General features: G+C 35.3%; 1 protein-coding gene across 1 annotated transcript in view; it reads right to left on the bottom strand.

Moving 5' to 3' along the window:
* Positions 1 to 25,271, bottom strand: part of LOC127852419 (uncharacterized) — a 170,622-nt gene that overhangs the window by 34,500 nt on the left and 110,851 nt on the right. The window lies entirely within an intron of this gene.

The raw sequence follows: 25,271 nt of genomic DNA, 5'->3' as shown, positions 1-25,271 counted from the left end.
AATTGAGTGACCGGTACAAGACTTTACAAATATTATTTTATAAAATACTAAACTAAAATATATTTAAGGCGGAAAGCAGTCGCGAATTAACCTATGAGCCTTGTTCTGCGAAAACTGAGCATACTGCATGTGCGTAAAGTGTCGTCCCAGATAAGCATGTGCCGTCCGCACAGGCTAATCAGAGACGACACTTTCCGTCTAAATTGGATTTTTGCTAAGAAGAGACTTCATTTCAACGAAAAATGTCATTAAAGCGGAAAGTGTCGTCCATGATTAGCCTGTGCGGACGGCACATGCTAATCTGGGACGACACTTTACGCACATGAATTATGCCCAGTTTTCTCAGAACGCGACTCATATATTAAAACGGTATGAGAACTTACACACTGTGATGCTCAACGTCGCACATGTCGTCTTCGAGCGTCGGTTCCGGGCGCAATACACTATACTGTATGTTCCCGCAGAGGTCGAAACACTGCTGGTCACTTGGATATTGCCATTTGCTGATCAAGAAAGCGATTAGCATTTGATTCGTGCTTAACGACAAAACGATCGGGTAAAATTATATTAAGTGATGATTGACTAATTTAATCAAATAATCAATAAGTTAATTCATGTAATACGCGCATTCGTCGATCGATAAATACACGATATATAAATATGATAAGTTTCTTAAATATATACATATAAATACATATAAATATTTATTTATTTATTTATTTATTTAATTAAATATAAATATTGAAAGGAAGAGCTATTTGATACCAAATGTCAATAGTCCAGAGGCACCATCGGTAAAGAAAAAAAGTTAAGCATCCGCTGGTACTTTTTTTAACCCATTTAAGCCTAGTGGACTCTCCCATCCTTCTAAATTGGATCAATTTATTTCCAAAATTAGGGATGTCTAGTATCATTATTTCTATATTTAGAATATTTCGTACAGAAATTCCTTTAAGCAAACAGCGCAGACCCAGATGAGACGCCGCATGATGCGGCGTCTCATCTGGGTCTACGCTGTTTGCCATGGCCTTTTTTCTAGACACAGGGCATAAATAAGTTCATTGCAGGAAAGAAAGTGCCTAAAGATCGGCCGACTCAGGGTGCAGAAGAAATGGGGGTTTCAGGGGTTAACACACGGGCTGGACAGAATGTAATCACACCGTTAAGAATTTTATTTTTGCAAATATCTTAAGTTATTGAAATACATATGCAAACAATCTTTAGTGCAAAAAAGACAGTTTTTCTTGCAGTTTGTTCCGACGTCTTAAGGTATAAGAATAAATCATTGAATACGTTTGAAATCGGTGACAAAATTTCGCTTTCCGTGAAACATAACCGTGAAGTACAAATCGAAATCTGAACAAGAACACGGGCTTATAAAATTAAGTTATTCGAATGTATTTCACATTGTTATAAGCAGCATAAACATCTGTCTTGTATGCACTAGTTGAAATTCTTAAAAATAAATGTTTTACCAAGTTATTTGAAATAAAGCACCACTTACCGGCGTGATTAAATCCATTAAAGTTAAAAGGGGGAACCCCACAAAGTCACGTGATCATGCACCCTTCAACTTACATGATCCAAGGGATAACCACGAGAAACTACTGCCACTGCTTCTGTAGAAGGTCACAAAGTCTTTGTCCAACGAGTGGTCCACGGGATTGGAAACGATTGTGTTGACAAGGTTGCCGTTGCCCGCCATGCTTCGTCCAATTTGTATGCTTGAACCCGCTAGAATTAATTTCAACGTGTTCAGTTAAACTTTGGCCATGAATGCATTTCATTTTTCTCGAAACAATTGTACATTTATATCATTTAAGGTTTTAAAAATAACGGATGTTATTGGATGTGGAAAATGTTGGCGGATAATAATTGATAATCTTATACATACAAGTTTTTTCTGATTTACTGTAAACAATTATGTTAGATAATACCGTATATTGTATTCCTTCATTTCATGCAATATGAACCATAAGCATGGGTCTAGCAAGAACCAAAAGGCGATTACATAGAAATGCTTGCGAACAAATGAAATAGCATACAGAACTTATAATGGAATTCACAGCTTCTTCGCTTACTTGTTACAAGTTGTGCTTTTCAAAAAATCATTAAATTAGTGTGAAATTGTATTTTGTGTTCCAAGTCTATAAAGCAATCTTTGCATATAACCTTTTGACTCCTGTGTGAGCGTCCAGTTTCAGAAAATACACATCAGAAGAGCTTTGCGTATTTCTAATGTTGGTTTGTAATTTGTCTGCATGATTACTATAAACGAACTTTACAAAAAATGTGTCTTGTTCTGAGAAAACTGGGCATAATGCATGTGCGTTAAGTGTCATCCCAGATTAGCCTGTGCAGTCCGCACAGGCTAATCAGGGACGACACTTTCCGCCTAAACTTGAATTTCGGTAAGGAGGGACTTCATTGAAACTAAAAAATACCATAAAAGCGTAAAGTGTCGTCCCTGATAAGCCTGTGCCGACTTCACAGGCCAATCTTGGACGACACTTTACGCACAAGCGTTAAGCCCAGTTTTCTCAGAACGCGGTTCAAATTATGGTCAACGTTATTACCGCTGTAAGAGAACGGCGGTGCGATGTCATCTGTGAAAGTGAGAGTGTAAGTCCCTGACGCGGTGGCAGACCAGTAACTTCCGTAACCGTTGTAGTTTGTAGCATAGCAGCTCACTGAGTAGTAATAGTTGCCGGCATTTGGGCATGCGTTGTAAGCACTGCAACTGGTACACAGAGGATCAGAGCAGCTCTTCTTGTACACGGTTTTATCTGAAGTGGAAACAAACATGAGCCTCGCTCTGTGAAAAGAGGTTTAATACATGTGCGTAAAGTGTCGTCCCAGATTAGCCTGTGCGGACTGCACAGGCTAATCAGGGACGACACTTTCCGCCTAAACTAGATTTTTTTTGCTAAAAAGAGACTTTCTTTAAAAGAAAAATATCGATTAAGCGGAAAGTGTCGTCCCTGATTAGCCTGTGCGGACTGCACAGGCTAATCTCTGGACGAAACTTTACGCACATGCATTTAAACCTCCTTTTTTCACAGAGCGAGGCTCATATGCATGTTCAAACGGCGTTCACGTATTTTGTAATCCGTTTGCTAAAGCTTTGATTTGGAAACGGATATTTATGGCAAACAAATATAAGAGTAGAAAATAACTGGTAAAAGAGAATAGATTGTATTGCGTTCACGTATGATGTGATTTTGTGCTAAAACCTTTGTTTTGCAATTTGATATAAATGCACAACAACATATAAACGTTATAAACAATTTGGATAAAAGATAATAATTTTACAGAAAAGAGAAATGCACATAACAATCAAAACGGAACAAATTCTTGGGGAAAAGATTATTATTTTTTAATGTTCAGATAGATGCATATTTAATGAAAAAAAGTGTTTTCATTGAAACAATGTTAATGGACAATGGGTCTCAAGCCTTATCGGTATGGCGCAACTTAGGGCGAATGGTACACAATCAAACAAAGGTCAAATACCGCTCAAAGCGAACATAGAATACGTATCGCTGATTGAGCACGCGTTGCAAGTCACAGTGTTGTAGCATGTTTGTGGGCACCAATCCAGACACGATCCGTATTGTGCTGGAATGTTCCACCACCCCCACCCCCAGCCGTCGTCTAGATCAGGTGAACCTGGTGGCCTGCATTACAAATATTGCACGCACATACAATCATAAACAAGTGCTTATATAGTTATAACATTTGGTAACTTAGTTCATCTTATAAGTCCGAAAACGGATTCGAAACCGCAACAAAACGATCCGAAATAAGTACAATTAAATAAGTACCATTTTTTCTAGAAATAAAAGAGCGGAATCCGTTTTAACTTAGCTAAATATATAAAACTTTTGCAAGCAATATCTTGTCAAAAGTTTTCCAACAAACGAAGTAACGTAGATCAAAGAAATGTTGATTTTTGTCATTGAGTTGTTGCCAGAATATATGGTATCTTTTATTGTCTCATTCCGCCATGTATATATGTGAACATATGAACGCTATGCACCTTTCTGTTTAACATAACATTACATTAATAATATGAATACCCAATAAGCAATAGAAGGAACGTAGCATTTCACTTAAGATGTAATGATGCACTTACAGACATTGGGAACAATCCGTTGGCAAATCATAGTAATATCCGCATTGGTGATTCCAACAATGGTGCGAGCAGTCCCACGAGGTTTCGCACTGAGCGGACACGGTCCACAGATTCTGTTGACTGTCCGTGTTCACATGCAGAGATGTGGTGTAGGGAGAGGAGGTGAAGTAGGCGCCATCTGTTAGAGAAAAACACGTGTAAGTACCGCAATTTGTTTAAATCTCCACTAATAAGTATGTCAATCAGGAAACTATCTGAATAATCGTATTATCAAATGTTATTGTAAAGAGGAGTCGCCTTTGTTTCATTATATGAACCAGGGTCACAAAAGGATAAGGATAATTTGTGCCAAGTTAAAAGTGTTTATAAATAGCCATAATATTGTAATCCAGCGAATTGTTTGCTTAACGATTTTACTGTCGCCCCTTAGTCTTTTATATAAGGTAATGTGATTTTAAATTAGGAATATATTCAAAGGGAACAATATTCCCATTTAAATTCTAGTATACTTTAATTAAACTGTTTCTTCCACCGATCCGATGTACCGGTAAGTTACCAAAAAAAAAGTCGCATTTCTTTCGTTTGTACTTCTCTTGCCTCTGTATAGACAAAAATATTAATTTGACGCAAACACATATCTTTCCGGTCAAATTGCGTTTTTGGGTGCATTATGTATCAAGCGTTTTAACTTGTATAAAGTCCGAAAGGTTGATACGCTGGTCATGGCTGGTTGAGCTTTCATCAGGCAACGAATTACGGGGCTGCACGCCAGAAGGATTTTTTCTGTGTTTTCAGACGGAGAGATTTTATGACTGGTGTTCAAACCCGGTTCTTGGACATGGGGTTTACCAATGCGGCGAGCTTCAATAATTCCATATTCATGTAAGTCCAGATTGGCCTTGCTTTTAGAAACAGCTCAATCTTGAATGCTGCCACTAGAATTTTGTGGATGACCACTTAATATCAAATACGTTTGCGACAAGCGGGCGTCCGTGTATTTATATTTGTTTATTTCACACGTCATCGACTAGACGAATAGATAAAAAAGATGAATATCAAATGATACCAATGCAATTACGTGGCTGCAGGTGAGTATCAATTCTATTTACAACAACGATTCCGCATAATAGTGATAATAATAAAAAAAATAATAAATAAATAAAATAATAATAATAATAATAATAATAATGATGATGATAATAATAATAATAGTAATAATAATAATAATAATAATAATAATAATAATAATAATAATAATAATAATAATAATTAATAATAATAATAATAATAACTATAGTTGTGTAATAGTTTGATAATTACACTTTTATTCAACATGTAGCGGCCGCAATAAAACAACAACTAACAGATTTGACGGTTTCTGACGCAATTATATGTTCACATGAGACACGACATGTATTAAACGGATAATACAAAGGTCTTTTAATGTGTAGCGGCAAAAATAAATTAGATTGGATATATATTACCAACATCATTTATAATATATAATTACATCAACAGAAATACACTATCATTCGATGTATTCTTACACATTCATATATGTAACTTGTACACAAAATAATACAACAGTCACTTTATGTGTAGTGGCCACATAAACATCATATATGCAGTTGATACACAGAAAATAAAACATTTAAACACTGACCGCCATATACGTTCGAAAATACGAACGTAGCCAAACGTAGCGAATAAGAAAGAACCATCAGTTTTTAACTTTATGTCAGTATATATGTTAATGAAGTTATTAACGCCAAAGTAAAAAAATCACAGACTTAAATATCATATTTATTCATGCAACCATAATTTTACATAACAATAAACATCGCAATTTTATTTCAGCGCAAACTTTGAAATCATTACTGACAATAATAAAATAAGCCGATCTTAATTTTTCGTCTGGTAAGTTGTGAGGCAAACCAAAATCTATACAATTAAGCGGTGATTATCTTTTCTTCTATATGCTAATGAACTCGATTGGTCATTGTCGGCTCGGGTACTACTTAAATGTACCCGGGTACTTTTTAATTATACTTAAATGTACCTGGGTACGGAAAATATACTAACACGTACCCGGCCAATTTAGACTGTTCCCGACCTTAATTCACGCCAAAAAAAAACAATGTCGTGAAACGCGCTACGGAATACGAAACAAATTCTCTTTGAACAAAACCTTCATCGACATGTATGCTTTTATGAGTAGGAGTTTCTATAATATAGAGGCCATTTTACAGAATATTAACATAACTGTGAACATAATTAATTTGAAAAAAAGCCGACAATGTCCAATTTAGCATAAGAATTCCCGGGTACGTTTGAGTATATTTTCCGTACCAGGGGTACATTTAAGTATACTCAAGAGTATCCGGGGTACATTAAAGTAGTACTTGAGCCGACATTAACCAATCTAGCGTTAATGAACGTACACCAAACTCACTTACCACATGGCATGATGACAAATATCGCCAACGCTAAACTTAATATAACATTTTGCAATGCGTTCATCGCTTTTGTCGAGCTAGACATTTCCAGTTACCATTTCACATTTGAAAAAATAATTCTTTTCTTAATGCGCTGACGATTATGGGCTGAAAACGTTGTACGTAATATTATATATATCAAAATGATTAAGCGTTGATCGGTAAGTGCCAAAACGTCAAGTACTATACAATAAGTGTATTACATTCAATAAATTCAGTGTTTCGCTCGACCAATATTTTGACGTTCTTTGTTCTAAATGAAAGACATTGTTTACCCTTATCTGTGATATTAGATTTACAAATATCTAAATTGGCACAACGCTCACCGCAAATGAAAAGAAATACAATTAAAAGATCCCCAAATACCACCAGTAGCTCTTCTTAAATAATATTTTAATGTTCAGGTGACATTTGAATTATAAGTCTCATTGGTTCATCCATATCGCATCTGGCATTTCACTTTCTTGTATAGAAAAGTGTTCGTTTCGGGTTCGAGTTTGCCTCACCGCACATAACCGAGTTTGTACAAAACAGAAATAAACAAGTCACGTGCGGCCTTCAACTCTAATATTTATTGTACTATGTTTTGGCACAAGACAAGTAGTGTGCATTTCGTATATAAGACGCGTTCTGACAAAATTGGGCTTAATGCATGTGCGTAAAGTGTCGTCCCAGATTAGCCTGTGCAGTCCGCACAGGCTTATCCGGGATGATACTTTACGCACATGCATTTAGCCCATGTTTCTCATAACGCGTCACATCGTATATTACATAAAGTGAAACTTCAGCCGCATACCAAGGAGAGGAACCTTATGATACTATGGCGTCCTTATTTATGACAAGAAACCTATTTTTAAGGGGCCTTTCACGTTTTGGTAAATTGAAAAAAAATAATAAAAAAATGTTTCAGATTCGCACATTTTCGTTGTTCTTATGATATTTGTGAGGAAACAGTAATACTGAACATTTACCATCCTTAAAAATATCCATTATATGCATCTTTTGACGATTTAAAACTTCAAATTATAAAGCGTTGCAACGCGACACGATTACAAAATTTGGACAGTTCTATTGGTGTCGTTAGTTTTTGTGATACTACGAGGATTGCTTATATATAGTATAAAAATACATCGCTCATTACATGAGCACGGATGGCCGAGTGGTCTTAGCGATAGACGTTTACTCCAGGGGTCAGTGGTTCGAGCCCATTTGAGGGTTGCTTTTTCTTTCTTTAATCATATCACTTTTTTACTGGAGCTTTTAAGATCCATTGTTTACATATATCAATATAAAGCATTTAATGATAAACTTCAATACCTGCCAAAATCTGTGACAAGGCCTCTTTAAACTTTTAATAAGCTCAAAACTTCCCTAAATTAAAAAATAAAAGCATAATTAGAGAATTAAATTGCATTACAATTTAACTTCTCCATGGGTGGATAAAAACCAGAGCATCAGAATTGCGACTATTTGATGAAATGAAAGGAAAAAAAACTGGGTATCGGCCACATCGTGTTTGATTAAATATACGGCTTATGAGCCAAAGCATTACATTGCAGGGCAAAATAATGTAAAGGGCAAAATAAGATAACATGATGGATATGTCTTTCTTTAGCTTCATAAATATAGTAGATATTAGTTTGTTTCCAAACATGAAGAATCTTACAGCCAATAACACTCTGCATGTTTGAATCTATGTAAAAGTCAACTTTTGTCATTGAATTTTTAAAATAAAATAATACTTTTAGCCATGTTTACGAGGTTGCATCTTCGAGATTTGAATGCAGAATGATGGAATCATTGAAAATAAACCTACTGGTATACAAGCTATTGTTCTTCCGGCGAAGATCGTGTTTGGTCCGTATCGCTGCCGGCCTTGTCCGTTTCGTTGTCGTGTCGGTTCGGGATAGTCCATTGATCCCGTGATGGTCCCTGTTTATCTGTGTCTTTACCAGGTAGGTCCTTAGTTCTCCCAAGACTGCCCGTGTAGGCACCGCGTTGAGTGCGTGTTGCTACTGGGTCGGTCCGTGTGGATGCCGTGATGTCATCGGATCGATGGTCGTTGGAAGACCGTCGACGGTAAAACAAAATCCCAAAAGGCCACGGATCATCACGGATCTTGATCCGTGGAGGGGAAGGGTCCGGGACTACCGTATCCATCCGTGCTTATATGGGAGTTGGGCTTTACTTAAAGTGAGTATAAACGATTTCAGAGTCAACATTTTATTACAGCAATCTAAACCCAAAATATGCATAGTACATAGGAAGGTTATATAGATATAATTATAATTAGCAATCTGTATAAGACACTATCAACCAAACATTGCTTGCTTCAAAGAACTATTTTACGAACAAGTTTACACCGAAACCTACACGTTTGGTCGTATATGCCACAGGCTCTAAATTGTCTTTATATGTCGTATGAATAAATCTTAACATAATTATGGGGATTTCCGAACAGTGATTGAGTTTTCTGCTGAATACCAGAAAATTACTTGCTACTGTCCACTGAATAAAAAATATTCTACAGTGGATTTCTGCTATTACTTCTTCTGAACGTGTATTACTGCTTCGCAACGTTATTGCACTTCTGTTACATTAACTTATATATATTTTGATAAACAATCGTATATACTTGCTTTAAGTATGTCTGTCCTTAAATAAGTGTGCTAATTTGTTTGTTGACCGATATATTTAAACGCCTTTATCTTATAATCAGAGTGTTTATTCCTTTTCGTATCAATTTACACCAATGGACACTTAGGTAATTTTTAAAGCTGCGTAATAACAAAAGCTAGGGTTACTTTTAATTGTTCGTTAATAACAAGGCTCAACAACCGCATGTTATCTGATATATATGTCAAACATATGGGGCAACTATATAGTAAGAAATAACACAATACGACATTAAATCACTCAAGACATTTGACATAAAGCCAATCAGGCTGGTTATAGTAGTTAACCGAAATTTTATGCACATGAACATTGTGACAATTAAATGCAAATACGTTTAAACCTAGTTTAGGTTAAGAGTGAACAATATTTATTTACCATGATATTTTATAATTCAAGGGCATAATCCTTACGAGCTTAATGCAATCTTTACAGTTTTCGAACTTGACCGAGATTTCATGCCAACACACATTATCACGACGTTTCATCATGATCCGTTTTGAGTTAGAGAGCAGACAGGGTTCATTTGGTCATTTTTGTATCACTCAATGGCCTTCATTAAAAAGTGATACGTGCAATCTGATAAGTTATCGATCTTTGTACAAAAAACTCTGCCCTTTAATATCATCCATATGTTAAATTATTATCGGATATGAACTTTTTCGCATTAATGAGCGGACAACGTTCTCTGGCCCGCCACCCACCCTTCTTTCGCACGCAAAACCGCCGCCTACCCTCCCGCCGCCCGCCCGAAATCCCGCAAATCTTCCGTCACACACCAGCCCTCCCGCCGCCCAAACACCGGCCGCTCGCTAACATTCCCAATTCCCGCCTTCAAGCCGCCCACCGCGACCCGCGTATCCGTCATCCTTCTGCCACCTTCCCACCCGCCACCCGCTTTCCGCTCTACAACCACCCGCCCGTCATCTATCCGCCCGCCCTATCGCCGACTGCCCCCTTTCCGCTTGCTCTTCCGTCCGCCTATATGACGCCCGTCCTTTTTCCGCCCGATTAACCTCCCGCCCTCCCTTTCAAGCATTTCCACCACCCTTCCGCCGCCCGCCCTACCGTTCACCCTCCCGTCCTATGATGCCCACCTAACCGCCGCTCGACCTGAAGCTGACCAACCTCCCGCCCTACTATTGCCCGCCTTCTCGTCTCGCCCTACCGCCGCCCTCCATCCGCTGCCCGCCCTCCCTCCGCTCATCCTACCGCCGCTCGCCCTTCCGCCGCACACCCTTCTGCTGCGCGCCCGCCTTTCTGCCGCCCGCCCGCCCTTCCGCCGCCCGCCCTACCTTCCCTCCTCTCGCCGCCCGCCCTTACCTCCTCTCGCCGCCCGCCCTTCCGCCCTCTTGTATCCCGCCATTCCACCGCCTGGTCCCGACCCAGATTTTACCTTTTTATGTAACGGTCTTATAAAACTAAAATTTTAAGAGTTCAGAAAACAAAAAAAACGTATGGGTTAGGGTGAAACACTAAATGAAACGTTTGCTATGCATTACTTATTACTTAGCACCTAGTTTATTTAACAATATCTTTGAAAAATGCGTGTGACTGAAAAATATGGGTCCGTCTCTATTATTTGTAAGTGTATTTACATTCATAACAAAACAAACACATACATTAACATTTTGAAAGCGCCTATTGTCTTCCTAAAATGAGACCTAAGTTTATCAAATTTCCATACGACCTCTTTTAAAAATAGGGCAAAATTGGCAAGCCGTTTGACTTGCCTTTCCTTGATTTCATATTTTGAAAGCCTGACATCAATTTAAATATCATTAATAAAAAAAACACGTCACACGTCATGTTACTTATATAAGAACATGAATCGACTCAATACAGGCACTGGTATACAATGGTTTAGTGAAAATTTGCCTAAATAAATAAGTTTAATGGAATTCAATAAAAAATAGCATGAGATACATAATTTTTTTTTATTGACGACCATATTGAAAAAAAAATCAAGGGAACATACGCCATCAACGCTTCGCAAAAACACGAGACGTCACTCTAAGTCCACAGGCTGGACATACGCTGGTCTTCAGTCCATACGCTACACAGGTCCACAAATGTCCGCACGGTAGGAGGACCACACGTCTCTCTCTACTGATACGAAGCATGCACAGGTACAGCTGTTTCAGTGATGCGCTCTCTCGCTGAATGTTTCTAACTGGAATTTTGTTAATTATTATAAAGTATCTTATACTATCACAGTATTTTTTATTTTATAACGCCTAGTTGCTTTCTTCAAAAATCAACAATTAAAAGGCTGCGGATATGTCCTAACACAGCCAAAGTAGTCAAAATGTTCATTATTTGTTGTGGAACACGTATTTTTACTTATGTAACTAATCGCTAAAGAAAAAAAAAATCGAAGAATAAGTGGATTTTAAAAATCATGATCATTTCGTTTGAAAACATATTAAAACTACATTTTTTGAACAATTCTTAATGAATAATAAAATCAAAGACAAATAAACAAAATGAGTACATTTTCTTAATGAACATTCTGTAATTGCTTGCCTACCGTCTGAAATATCATTTAGTTATATGGTTAATTATAAATACATGTAGCGTGAAATATATATTACCAAGAAGAGTAAAAGGTTTGAAGGCATTAAATAATAAAACATCTTACCGTCCTCGTTCCAATTTCCATTATTCCGAAATCAAAAATATCTGTTGCCATGGAATCTATATTGTATCTTTGAGCGTAGATTGTCAAGCATGACCGGACGTTCAAGATTTGGTAAAGAACGCCCCATTCGCAACGTATCACCATCTGCGCGCCGAAAGTCACAATTTGGCTTTGTAGTATAATTGGCATTGGTCTTGAATTATTGAGCATGCAGACGTCTATAACCGTTCACGAGACACTGCAGAGAAGTTTACCAAGCTAAAAAAAGTGATAACTTTCATGAATACCGAGTCATCATATGGCGGCACTGGTTTTGCCATCATTTAGTTCCCTTTACTTCAAATCATCAAACTCGTCTGAACGTACAGTGAGATTTAAGTTCCGAGTAACGATTTGTAAATCCTTATTTTTACCTACGAATGTACAGAATTTGAAACCCCAACTGTTCTGTGCCGATGTTCAAAGATACATTTTTGTTTTACTCAAAACAAAGACGCAGTGTAACAATACGGAATACCGTTAGTGCCATCGTGGTTACACATTAAAATCCAGAGGGCGACGATGCAATAGTGCGATAGTACGATGGCGACAATGCGATAGTACGATGGCGACAATACGATAGTACGATGGTGACAATGCGATAGTACGATGGCGACAATGCGACAATACGACATTGTGATAGTACTATGACGACAATGCGACAGTGCGACAATACGATGGCGACAGTGCGATAGAACGATGGCGAAAATGCGATAGTCATATCGTACTGTCGCCATCGTATCATCGCATTTTCGCCATCGTACTATCGCGTTATCGTACTGTCGTCATCGCATTATCGAATTGTCGCCATCGTACTATCGCAATGTCGTCATCGTATTATCGCATTGTCGCTATCGTACTATCGCACTATCGCATTATCGCATTGTCCCGATCGTACTAGCGCACTGCCGCTATCGTATTTTTGCACCGTCGTCATCGTATTATCGCACTATCGCCAACGTACTGTCGCACTATCGGCATCGTATAATCGCATTGTCACCATCGTACTATGGCGTTATCATACTGTCGTCATCGTATTATCGTATTGTCGCCATCGTGCTATCGCATTGTCGCCATCGTATTGTCGCACTGTCGTCATTGTACTATCGCACTGTCGCCATCGTACTATCACACTACCGCATTGGCATTGTCGCCTACCGGATTTTAATGTATAACCACGATGGCCCTAACGGTATTCCGTAGTAAAATACGTTTCGTTTGTAAACGCATGTATTTGCAATTTCGCTTAGCGAATATATATTTGTTAAGGGGACGCAACCTTTTCGAATTCGAATGAAAACCATTGTTCAAGCGGGTCAAACCATTTCTTCGAGTCAGTGTTAGGTCGGCGGGTAGTAGTAAAAAAATAGCCGTTGAATTCTGGTCGGTTCGGGTCAGGATTTAAATACATATTTGTATGTGTGTGTCGAGTTCTCATTTATATGTTAGCAAATAGTTTTATATATAACTAATTCGTTTAAACAATTCAAACAAATCTCGGCATACGCATGGTAAACAATACGTATAAATACTTACTTTTACAAAATTGATGCAAGTGGGCTAAGTTAAGACTAACAATGTGTGTATTATGTGTTTTTCTCCATAAAATCCACGTTTGAATATTGTATTAAACAATATGTTTGACATTTACAAAATCGTAAAATATATTAAATAATGTGTATTGATTGTGATCGTTTGTTGTAATTGTAAACTTAACTTTTCGAGACTTGACAAGATGTATAGAAACACTCATTGACTGATATGCGTTATAAATTGTGCGTTAAATTCTAAATGGAACAAGATACGATTATGCTCTAAAAAAATACGAAGTGGTCTGTGGAAAAAACCCATAAATTCGATAAATATAACTTGACCTCGGCTTTTCCCATGCTAATTTTAGATTTTGCTTTATAGATTATCCCATTATAAACAATAAGTTTACCGTAAGGAATGTCATTGTGTACACACCGGTCTAACTAACTAACAATAACGTAGTGACGTCATCATCTATGTATAGAATGTAAGTAATGTAGCTAGTTAGTCAAGAACTCGCGTAAGTACTGGAAGCGCGACCGCAAAATAGATTTTGTACACTGATTGTGTAATATATGAATATTTGGTATTATATTCCACACCTTTGTTAATGTGTATCTGCTGGTATACAAACCAATGTAAACTTCGCACGTCTTCCTACAAGTTTATGTACATGTACATGTGCAAGCCAGTATTATGGACATTGCGATCAAGCTAATGACTGGCCTAGATATAGCTTGGAACAACTTTTGTTACCGTGAAGAAACAAAAAGTTACATATACACACTTTTAAAAGAATGGAATAAGACGCAGTTTGTAAAATTGGTTTATGTATTAAAAGGCTGTTTGTTCATTGACCGTGAGATCCAATTTAAAATGCACATTGTGCTTTAAAGTCACATTTTGTAAATATTATTTTATTTTGTGTGCGCTAAAGTATACACAAAGCTTTACCTGCTACTAACATATTCTTTTGTTTTCATCATCATGTGAATGAGCTATTCATATATTAAAATTACGATTTATTCCCAACAACACAACGTTTCATTAGCTGTATCTCTTACGTCGGTGGCAGACAGTACATGTCGTGTGGTTGCCTTTCATAGTAACCTTAGCAAAATCAGGGCATCTTCATCCTTCATAAAATCATGTTTAAAGGTCAAATATAAAGAAAAATCAAAGGTCAATTAATTTTACTTCATTTGGCAAAATTGGCAGGTTCCAAAGTTTCAATGACATGCTTTTGTTCCGCGTCGAGCACTGTGAAAACATCAAAACATTTGCTCATGTAAATGAAAATTTGAGTCATATACAAGCATTTTTGGCTGTTTATTTACGTCTCTTTTCTTTTATTCTCTAATAATTCAAATGAAATAAGATGAACAAACAAAACAGAGAGCAGCAAAAAATAAATAAGTGTAGTTAAACTAAAATAAAAAATAACTTACATCCCAGATAGTTAATTTGGAAATACATGCATTAACAAAAAATGTGTTGTCGTATTTAACACATCTTAACATACATCTAAGTGAGATTGGCAGTAGGTATAGAGAATATAAAGTGAGCGCTGGGAAATAATGATACGTTTTTATCATATGGATTAGCCGAAAATATGTCTTAACATATCCTCAAGGAATACACGGACCTCAGAACACAGATGAGAAATGTATGACCGCAAGCTGTGAGCCTTAAGAAGATGCTCTATGGACATATGAGGCACTACAAATGAACTTCCGTTACATCCTGGCCTCCAAAGTTCGAGTAGAATCGATCGAGAAGAAGATCATGCAAGTCTTAAACAAGAAAAAAGCGATGCTTATCGACCGCTTAAAATTTTGTGCCGAAAATGTTATTTATTTATCCAGTACCATATGTATCTGACAGTCAACTCATATTATTTGTGTTGTATGAATCAAAAGGTTTGTAACATAATTGAATGTATGTAAACAATACAAAACAATAATTCATACAGATTATAATTAACACATGCTCGGAATACTCAATTCCTCACCACTGCAAGAATATGTTCACGTAGTCTTGATATGCAATAATTACTTGGTGCAATTAAAGTTACCGATTTTTACCTGATTGGCCAAAGAAGACCCTTTCAGCGGAAAAATTACAGCTCAGTCCAGTAACCGCATTTACCAACCCATGCTTATACTTAAGAATAAAGAATTGACTTAGAACCAAGAAAATACGTCTAGTTTTTAAATATGTTTAGGTACCACACCCAGAGGGTCAGATAAGATGCGTATTTGCGTAAAATACGCATGAAAACAAAGAAAATACGCATGACTTAAAATTGTGCTGAGTAAAAAAACTCTTGGCTAAATTCGGATTACGCATTGTGTGCAACTTCAATGCGTATTAGCCGTTTATATAAGTGACATCACCATCTATGTTTAGAATGTGGTTCCCGACCTAATTTACTCCTCAGTCAGATCATTTAATTTTGGCCCACGATAAAAGCCGATGTTTGCACAACGGGCTCCTCGCTGCATTGTTGAGAATCGAGATACGCTTACGGTGAAAACATTTGACATCATCTTCGATAAAACCCCAATCGTCCAACATCAAGCATATAACTTTTGCTATCAGTTCATCTCTTGTGTGGCAATATGGAAAAACCTTTTTCTACAAGCACTTTTTTAAATGGCGGCCGACATACACATATAATAAACAAGTTTTGTGGGCCAAGCTTAGATTTTGATCGTGGCTGTATAGTGTGTGCTAAACAGTGGCTTGCTAAATCAAGACGGAAAAAGAGAGTAATGGCTGCTTATTGTAATATTATCACAACGAACATGCTAGATTCCATTTGATGACGATGATTTGATGTCTATATAAATATACGACACTTATAAGCCAAGGGCAAATAAAACAGAAAAACTGTTAAATAAAACAAAAGGGATTGCTTTAATGTGTACAAGACTGCTTGTTATAGAGAGTTAACACTACATGTACAATTTATTATTAATTCTGATCCTTTGAATATAAATGCTTCTTAAAATTATCGGATTTCGATTTATACTCCTCAATAAAAAATTTGTTGAGTGAAATACGCCTGGGCTGAAAACATTATCTGGAGCTCTGACCACATCACTTGTGATTGTTTAATTTTCAAAATGTTCTATATGAAGATTGGCGTAAATAAGGGTGGTTAATGCCAAGTTTGACTCAGAATTTAAGCAATTATTTAATGTTCCAATTTAAAGAATATAATTTATTCTCTGGTTTTTGTCAACGAATTTGTTGCTGAATACGGGCCCAAAGACATGCTGGTTCGCAGGGTGGTCAGTCAAAAAATGTAAGAACTCTTGGTGGTTCTCGCCGTGAAGTGTAAACTCTTAATTTTTTACTTGTTTAAGTAAAATACACTGATATTGTATTGTTTATGTTGCCGTTGAAAATGTTAGCTACCACCGACATTTAAGTTCCACCAAAGTCAACATTAAAAGAAACATAACCATCGTTGAAATCTTAGTTGAATATTTCAGGAAAACCATATTTACTTAATCCTGATATTTACAAAATGAAGAATCGTTTGTCTGAAATCAATCGTGATACATCGGCTATCTCGGATTCCTCCGTAAGATAGGCCTCGTGGCTAACGGTCGCCATCTTGCCTTGTATTACTACTTTACTACCCAAAAGGTTATCAGTCTATTGTTATGAGGCTTTAAACGATGCGCGTTGAACTAGCGCCAAACTTTTTACCGAACTTTGATATTAAGAGCCCTATTAACGTTCATTTGTATTGCATTTTGACCTATTATCCAAATGATTTACTTTTCTATTATTATTTAATCACCATATTTTCCAGTTTTTAAGATGCAATTACGGTATTTACAAAACCAACCAAACCGAAAGTGAAACTGTATGCATAACGTTACGCTATGTAAACATTAAATATATGTTCAGTTTGAGGAAGCGAATCGATCAGAGACGATAGAATATGTATGCAATACAGACTATCATTGCCGATTGTAGTACTGGCTAAAAAATACCTTTGATGACAGGTCATGTATAGAATGTTAATCAAAATAGTGACCATAAATCACTACAAATGTCTGGGTTGATCATTAATATAATTAATGCACGTTTCTGATATAATTACCTGCATCTGGTTGTAAATACCATGAAATTGATAAATTAAAACGTTTTTTCATAAATTAACATTTCATGTGTTATTATTATCATTTAGGTAATTTAGAATCATATCATTATCATCATTTACTATTCTTAAAATTGAAAAAAGCTTATATTATCATTATTACTTTAAATTAGAATTTTTAAATTTTACTCATTATTTTAATAAATTTCCACATTTGATTGATTTAAAATAAAATGTATGAATAAGGGTTTCAGTTTTTAGTTTTAACCTATTTTTTGTTCCATTAAATTTAAAGAACTAACTACGTACATGTATTTGAAATGCTCTTTGAGTTCGTTTCCTGGGCCTAGAACCAGTACTTTGGTGTCTCTTGGAGATTTCCTTAAGAATACTCCCACACTGGGGATCAAATCAGTGACCTCCAAATCATTAGGTGGACACCACATCCGTTACACATCAGCGACCTTTAATTATTTTAGTATTGCAGCATTACATAATATAATGTTGCTACATAATTTTGGAAAATGATTTATGTGCAGTACTAAATAAATCTAAATGCATACAATTTTAATTGTGTATATTGTGTGATTATTAGTTACAAATTCACTTTTAACAAGTATACTGGTATACAGGGAAAAGTCTCGATTTTTTACTATATACTATATATACTAACGTTAGTATATATAGTATATAGTAACAAGAGCTGTCACAATATGATGACTTATGCCCCATATAAACGCTTGATAGAAGTTATGAGCTTTTTTCGAAAACTAAACGCAGATTTCGAAACCTAAACGCGGACCCTAAGTTCAAGGTCAAGGTCACAGGGGTCAAAATTTGTGTGCGTATGGAAAGGCCTTGTCCATAGACACATGCATACCAAATATGAAGGTTATATCTCATTGGACATAGAAGCATTGAGCATTTTTCAAAACCTAAACGCAGATTTTAAAACCTAAACGCGGACCCAAACTTCAAGGTCAAGGTCACAGGGTTAAAAAATTGTGTTCGTATGGAAAGGCCTTGTCCATATACACATGCATACCAAATATGAAGGTTATATCTCAAGGAACATAGAAGTTATAACATTTTTTGAAATCTAAACGCAGATTTCGAAACCTAAACGCGGACCCTAAGTTCAAGGTCAAGGTCACAGGGGTAAAATTTGTGTGCGTATGGAAAGGCATTGTCCATATACACATGCATACCAAATATGAAGGTTATATCTCAAGGGACATAGAAGTTATGAGCATGTTTCGAAACCTAAACGCAAAGTGTGACAGAAAGACGGACAGTCAGACAGACGGTCAGACGGTTAGTCCGATCACTATATGCCCCCTTTAATTCGATGGGGGGGGGGGGGCATAAAAAATCGAGACTTTTCCCTGTGTACTGGATTATGAAAGACTGATAAGCATAAAATTGACAACTCATCTCCCCAATGATACATGTACTTTGGTGTGGCTCATTCTCAGAACAAACCCACAGTCAGTGAGAAAACTACAGTGTAAAAAGTCCACTAAAGTGTTACAATTATGGCTGACCAAGCAAATGTTATCATTTAAAACAAAGAAAACTTCCAGTACAATATAGATGTTATACCAATTATGGCATTGACCAACACAGAACATAATTCTAAGGTTGAATTTCCCAAAATTGACTGTTACAATTGGATACTGTTTTAATCTTCACTCTACTTTGTCTGAAAATAAAAGTCTTAAATGATGTAATAGAAACATACATATTTAATTTTCAGTTTACAAGTATATATATACATATATTATAATATCGTTTATCAATGGTCAATAAATTTTAGTTTAACTAATATACATGTATATATACATGTTTATGCTTTGATTTGTTTCTATTGAAGCCAAATTAATATCCCATTTCATAAATTAATATCACAGCAGATAATTCCTTGTTTGTCTGCAAGTACTGCAGAAATTAGGGATAATTAGTTTACTGACTCAGCCTTAATCTTAATATATTATAATTGTTAAAACAGATTTGGATGTTTATAATACAATTGAAGATGCATCAAGATTAAAAAATGATACATGTATAAATTAATGAAGAATCAATAACAATCATAAACTGTGCAATTTTTTTTCATTGTGTGAAAGGATATGAAGTAACTATGTGTTTTTGAAATATGATTTATGTGAATTTTAATAAAAATATAAATATTTTGTGATTTTTCAGATAAAACAGTTAATTACATATTAAGAATGTATTATATTATTTAATATTCATTCGATTTTTTAGTACAAAAAGCACTTATCTGGCATTTGTATTTATAGTAATTGCATATTTTATCATTCTGACAGCATTTATAAACTGTGTTCATGCAAGCATGGACACGGTTTCATTGTTTGAGTATTTAAAAAATCAAATTAAAAATTTAGTTTTGATGTAAAATCAGTTTTCATATGCAAGTGTCTATTTCACTTATAAATTAAAACAGCATATTATACATTATTGAAAATATGATTTCAAGCTTGATGTCATATTCCAACTTTGCATAGTGTAGTTAATCGAACATTGTATTGAACTGTATGGGAAGCTATATTTTTTAAGAAATGTATGTTGTATTTACTAGTATACACAATGCATTATTTCTACCACAAGTAGACCATATAAGGCCTACTGCTACTAAATAGGCACTGGTATGAATTTGACATTGTATTTGATGCACATACAAAACTTCAATTATTAATACACAGTATTTTTCCAAGGTTTTGTACGACGTTTTTTGCAAAATAGTGTCTTAATGCATTTGAAAATATACTTAAAACAAACTTAAAATGATTTTAACATACCTTTTTCCTGGTAAAGTGTATTTTGGATGATAAAAAAATACACTTGAAGAGTATTAATGCTGGAAAAATGCAGAAAAAAACATTTTTTCTGTTAGAAGTGTATCTTGTCTGCATTTTTAAGTGAATTAAATGCACATTAAATGCAGATAAATACAATGCCAATACTGTTACATGTAATGGACATTAAATACACTTTTTTTAATGTAATAAAATGCTTTAGTGAATTGAAATCATCTTTTAATAACGTTTTAACAATTTATAATACCTTTTTATATAAATTTTCTTTTGAAATGTGACACTTTAATGATTTTTGCACCACTAGTTAGAGATATAATTTGTGCTCATATGCTTTATCATTACACTATATAATATAATTTGTTGTATGAAAATAACCCGTACAATTCATGTGAAAGCTCAAGAGATAAATAGCAGCGTGCTACACCCTGCTCCTTTTTACATGACTTGATGGTATTTATTTAGTCCCCAATTTTACATGGCCAAGGGCAAATGTGAAGATTTGACAAAACAGGCTTAACTGGGATCCCATAGGCAGACTTTCATCTCACTTGTATTTAAAGGGGCCTTTTCACGTTTTGGTACATTGACCAAATTTAAAACAGTTGTTTCAGATTCGCAAATTTTCGATTTAGTTATGATATTTATGAGGAAACAGTAATACTTAACATTTACCATGCTCTAATATAGCTATAACATGCATCTTTTGACAATTTAAAAACTTGAAAATTATAAAGCGTTGCAACGCGAAACAATTGAATAATTTGGAGAGTTCTGTTTTGTGTTATATTTTGTGAAACTACGAGGATTACTTATATATAGTAATAAAATACATCGTACATTGTATGCGGAAGGTTGGGCGAGGGGTCTAAGTACGAGACATTTTAGGCCAGAACTCCAGGGGTCAGTGGTTCAAGCCCTGTTGAGGGTTACTTTTTTTTCTTTTTTGAATTTTATTCTTAATTTTTTACTGGAGCTCTTTAGAGCAAATGTTTACATTTATCAATAGAAAGCATTTAATGACAAACTACAAAACATGCCAAAATCTGTGAAAAGGCCCCTTTAATTTAATTCATGATCGGAATTGCTATTTGGCAAATCTTCAGTTGTCACAGTATTCAACTGAATTTTTTTCACTTTGTAGTGATTATATTTTCATTATTTACCAGACAACATCTCTCTTCAAAAGTTTAACATGATTGCTTTGTTAATTTAGAAACAAGATCAATAACATAAATAACATATAATGAAAAAATGTGTAATAGTAAAAATGGCAGCAAAAAAGCACTAGATTATGTGCCTTTAATCTGAGATGATATGGTGATGTATTGGAATTTCTCATAAATAATGTGTCCCATAGTTGTAACTTGTATAATTGTATAGTCGCATGCATGAGTGGTGTCAATGTCACAATACCAATTAAAGCCTATAATTTACTAAAAGAATGTGAAGTTTGATGTGTGTTTTTTTTTCAAGATTTGTTATATATAACATAATTTTATATATATATTGTTGAAAAGTTAACATGCAATAAAGTTACTGTAATTAAGTGACAGTAAGTTTTACTGATTTTATTGGATGCATATGCAGATATATCATGGTTTGTGCAGAGGACAGTAGCAAAAAAACAATTAAGTGCTTTATCCATAAACGCTTTGATAGAAGTAATGAGCATTTTTCGAAACCTAAACGCATTTTCAAAACCTAAACACGGACCCTAAGTTAAAGGTCAAGGTCAAAGGGGTCAACATTTGTGTGCGTATGGAAAGGCCTTGTCCATATACACATGCATACCAAATATGAATATTTCATCTGAAGCGACATACATGTTATGAGCATTTTTCGAAACCTAAACGCTAAGTGTGACGGACATACAGACAGACGGACAGTGCGATCATTATATGCCCTCCTTCGGGGACATAAACATGTGTTTCACATTGTTTTGGTAAATTAGAAATGTAGTTATTAAAAAAAACAGATTCATCAATTGTTATTGATTATAAAGTGTTGCTGGCATATTGGATGTGTTCATCTAGCTATTAGAAGGTCCCTGTTTTATTCCCACTGTCACTAAGTGAGGGTTCTCAAAATCTTTAAACAAAATGAATAAGTACAGATAGGATCGAGAAAACCTTGTTGATAGGGGGGCTAAACACCTGAAATCAAAGCGAACCAGGTTAAAGGCAGAGGTCAAATAAATCAGAGGCAGCATGAGCCTGCTATACTCTGAACAAGTATTACTCAGGAAACTGGCTTTAGTGTCTTACTAAGCTTTAGAATTTAAGTTTCAGTGCAATCTAAATTGGTTAAAATAAATGATAATTTGTAAAAAAAAAAAAACATTCTGCACAAATTCAATTATTTACTTTACCTGTGTGCAGGAATTATTTCAGTGTTGATGGTTTGTGAACTATCTCAAAAGCACCATAGCTATGAAACACGTGTATTTTTAATATTGCAATGTTCCACAGAAATGATGCTGATGATAATTCTACACGATGATGAATTATTAGATATATTTCTAAATTCCATTTCCACCAACAATTCCACTACCAGTTCAAATGCGTTCGTAGATCTACACAGTTGAACATAACACTATTCCATTCAACAACCGTGACACATGTACTCAATTTTTCAAATTTTCGCAATTAAAATTGACTTCTACTGTTTATATTGTTGTTGTTTATTTTTGAAAGTAGTTCGTAAGATGGCGACCATTAACCCAGAGATTGATTTATGGAATAAATCGTCTGCTGATCCAGAGTGGTCTGAAATATGCACCAACTCTCTGAAGAAATCAATGTTAAGCACGTTATTAAATTATCTTGCGATGCGCATCGCGATGTTTTGTCAGAGTTAATGTGACAGAAGGTCGTGTTATCAGGAACAAATCATTTATTAATTCAAAAATGTATTAAGAAACCTTTGCCTCTCCAACAATTTACTGCACTTCGATGTAATAATACTAGACGAAACGCCATCACTTCGCGCCACTGCGGTCTTTGCTAACGCATCATCCTAAAAAACGTTACCAGATTCGGATTCTATTTTGACAATGTAAAGATTGCTTCACCAACTGGAATTGGGGCCGAATGGGTGAACCGAGTACTTAGTCGTTTACATAGACTGCCCTGCAAACCTTTTTCGCAGCAGTCAATCTTGTTTGTATGTGTAGTAATTATGAATTGTAAGCAAGCTTTAATTATGTTCACAGCGACTGCACTGAGAGTACAAGTACTTTCGATTATGCTTAAGTAGTAGTTTCACATTGTCCATACGCAAAATATTTACTAATTCACGTTGTTCAGCCGCGAAATAACGTTGATCCTAGTCGGAGAGGAAAATACAATTAAACTTTGATCTCAAAAGAATGTGATTACAAAAGTCAACGTCTACAATAAAATAATTTAATAACCATCGGCATTGCTTCCGTGTTAAATCTGTTTCAGGTCAAACTGATTCCTTACAAAAATGAAAGATTGGTTATTGTCCTCTGGTGTTGTTTTATTAAGGGAGATAAAGACAACAACCTAAACGTGAAGACCGGAATTACATTTCTTCATTTGAACACACACATGTGCGTCAGTTAGATCATAGTCCTAAGCAAAGGTATTCTTGAAGATATATTACATGACACCGATCACCGATTAACGGGTACATGGTGCGATGTTTATATCGTATAATCAAAATTCTATTGCTTGTTGATAAATCTTAAGTTTAAAAATCAAAACTAATCACAGCTCATTATCTTCACCTTGAGTGCCACATAAACTGGTACATGCTATCAATTACTTACACGGGGCGAAAGGACCATATTTATTTGGCCATGCGTTATACAATATGAGAAGTAATTAATTCTTCCTGATTTATATTCAAACAATATTAAGCAATTACTCTACAATTTAGTTATAAAAAATGAACTTCTTTTATTTTCTTCAATTCGGATAATTTGTTCCTGACATCTTGCCAGGAAAACACATCCATTAGAAAATAATATTTTAATATTCGAATGGCAATAATTTCCTGACAAAAAGTCAACCAAATAGGGATTTTGCATATCAAGTTTCATAAAAGTCGAATCACTTGTTCCTGAGATTTCGCGCGAAAACGCAACATGTTTGTCTATGTTTTTGTTCCATATATGATTCAGTCTGTGAAGGATACAATTGTACCTTTTTATTTCTTTTAATGCAAATTTAGTTGTTGAATCGAGCTACCATTTGTATTATTCTTTTCAATTTTGTATTTTTTTACATGAATTCAATACAAAGATAATTCACGTGACCAGCAAAGTCAAATGTATGGTTCATGAAAACTGAAACACAACATCTAGCGTTGAAATTTTGGCTATTGCTATAAGGAACATTGAATTTTTATGTGTGAACTATATTTTTTCGAAATATTGTACGAAATATGCGTTGATGTTGAGGTTTATGGGCTTTTAGGTATTTACAAGGGAATACGAAAATGTTATTCACTGGAAATATTGAGAAGAGTTTATGCATGTACAAACTTACAGGTGTAAAATTTGAGCAAATGTTAAAAAAATGTAAAAAGTTAAAGATGCATTTAACCAGGTATGAAATCGGTAAATAATCACGACCAGTGGCACATTAGGCCATGCCAATGGTGACATCTTCGGCGCATGGTCGTTTACATCCTCTGTGATGAAATACAACTCCACGGAGGAAACGTACCTTCCAGTGTCTAAGTACTGAGTAGAACATCGTGCTGGTTGGAAGGTATTCCATGTAAATGAAGATCTCGAGATATCATTGTTTCTCCATGTTTAACTATATTT

This window comes from Dreissena polymorpha, chromosome 12 (genome assembly GCF_020536995.1).
Source record: "Dreissena polymorpha isolate Duluth1 chromosome 12, UMN_Dpol_1.0, whole genome shotgun sequence".
Classification (NCBI taxonomy): domain Eukaryota; kingdom Metazoa; phylum Mollusca; class Bivalvia; order Myida; family Dreissenidae; genus Dreissena; species Dreissena polymorpha.
The sequence above is the reverse complement of the archived record's forward strand: the minus strand, read 5'-3'. Positions and strand labels throughout refer to the sequence as shown.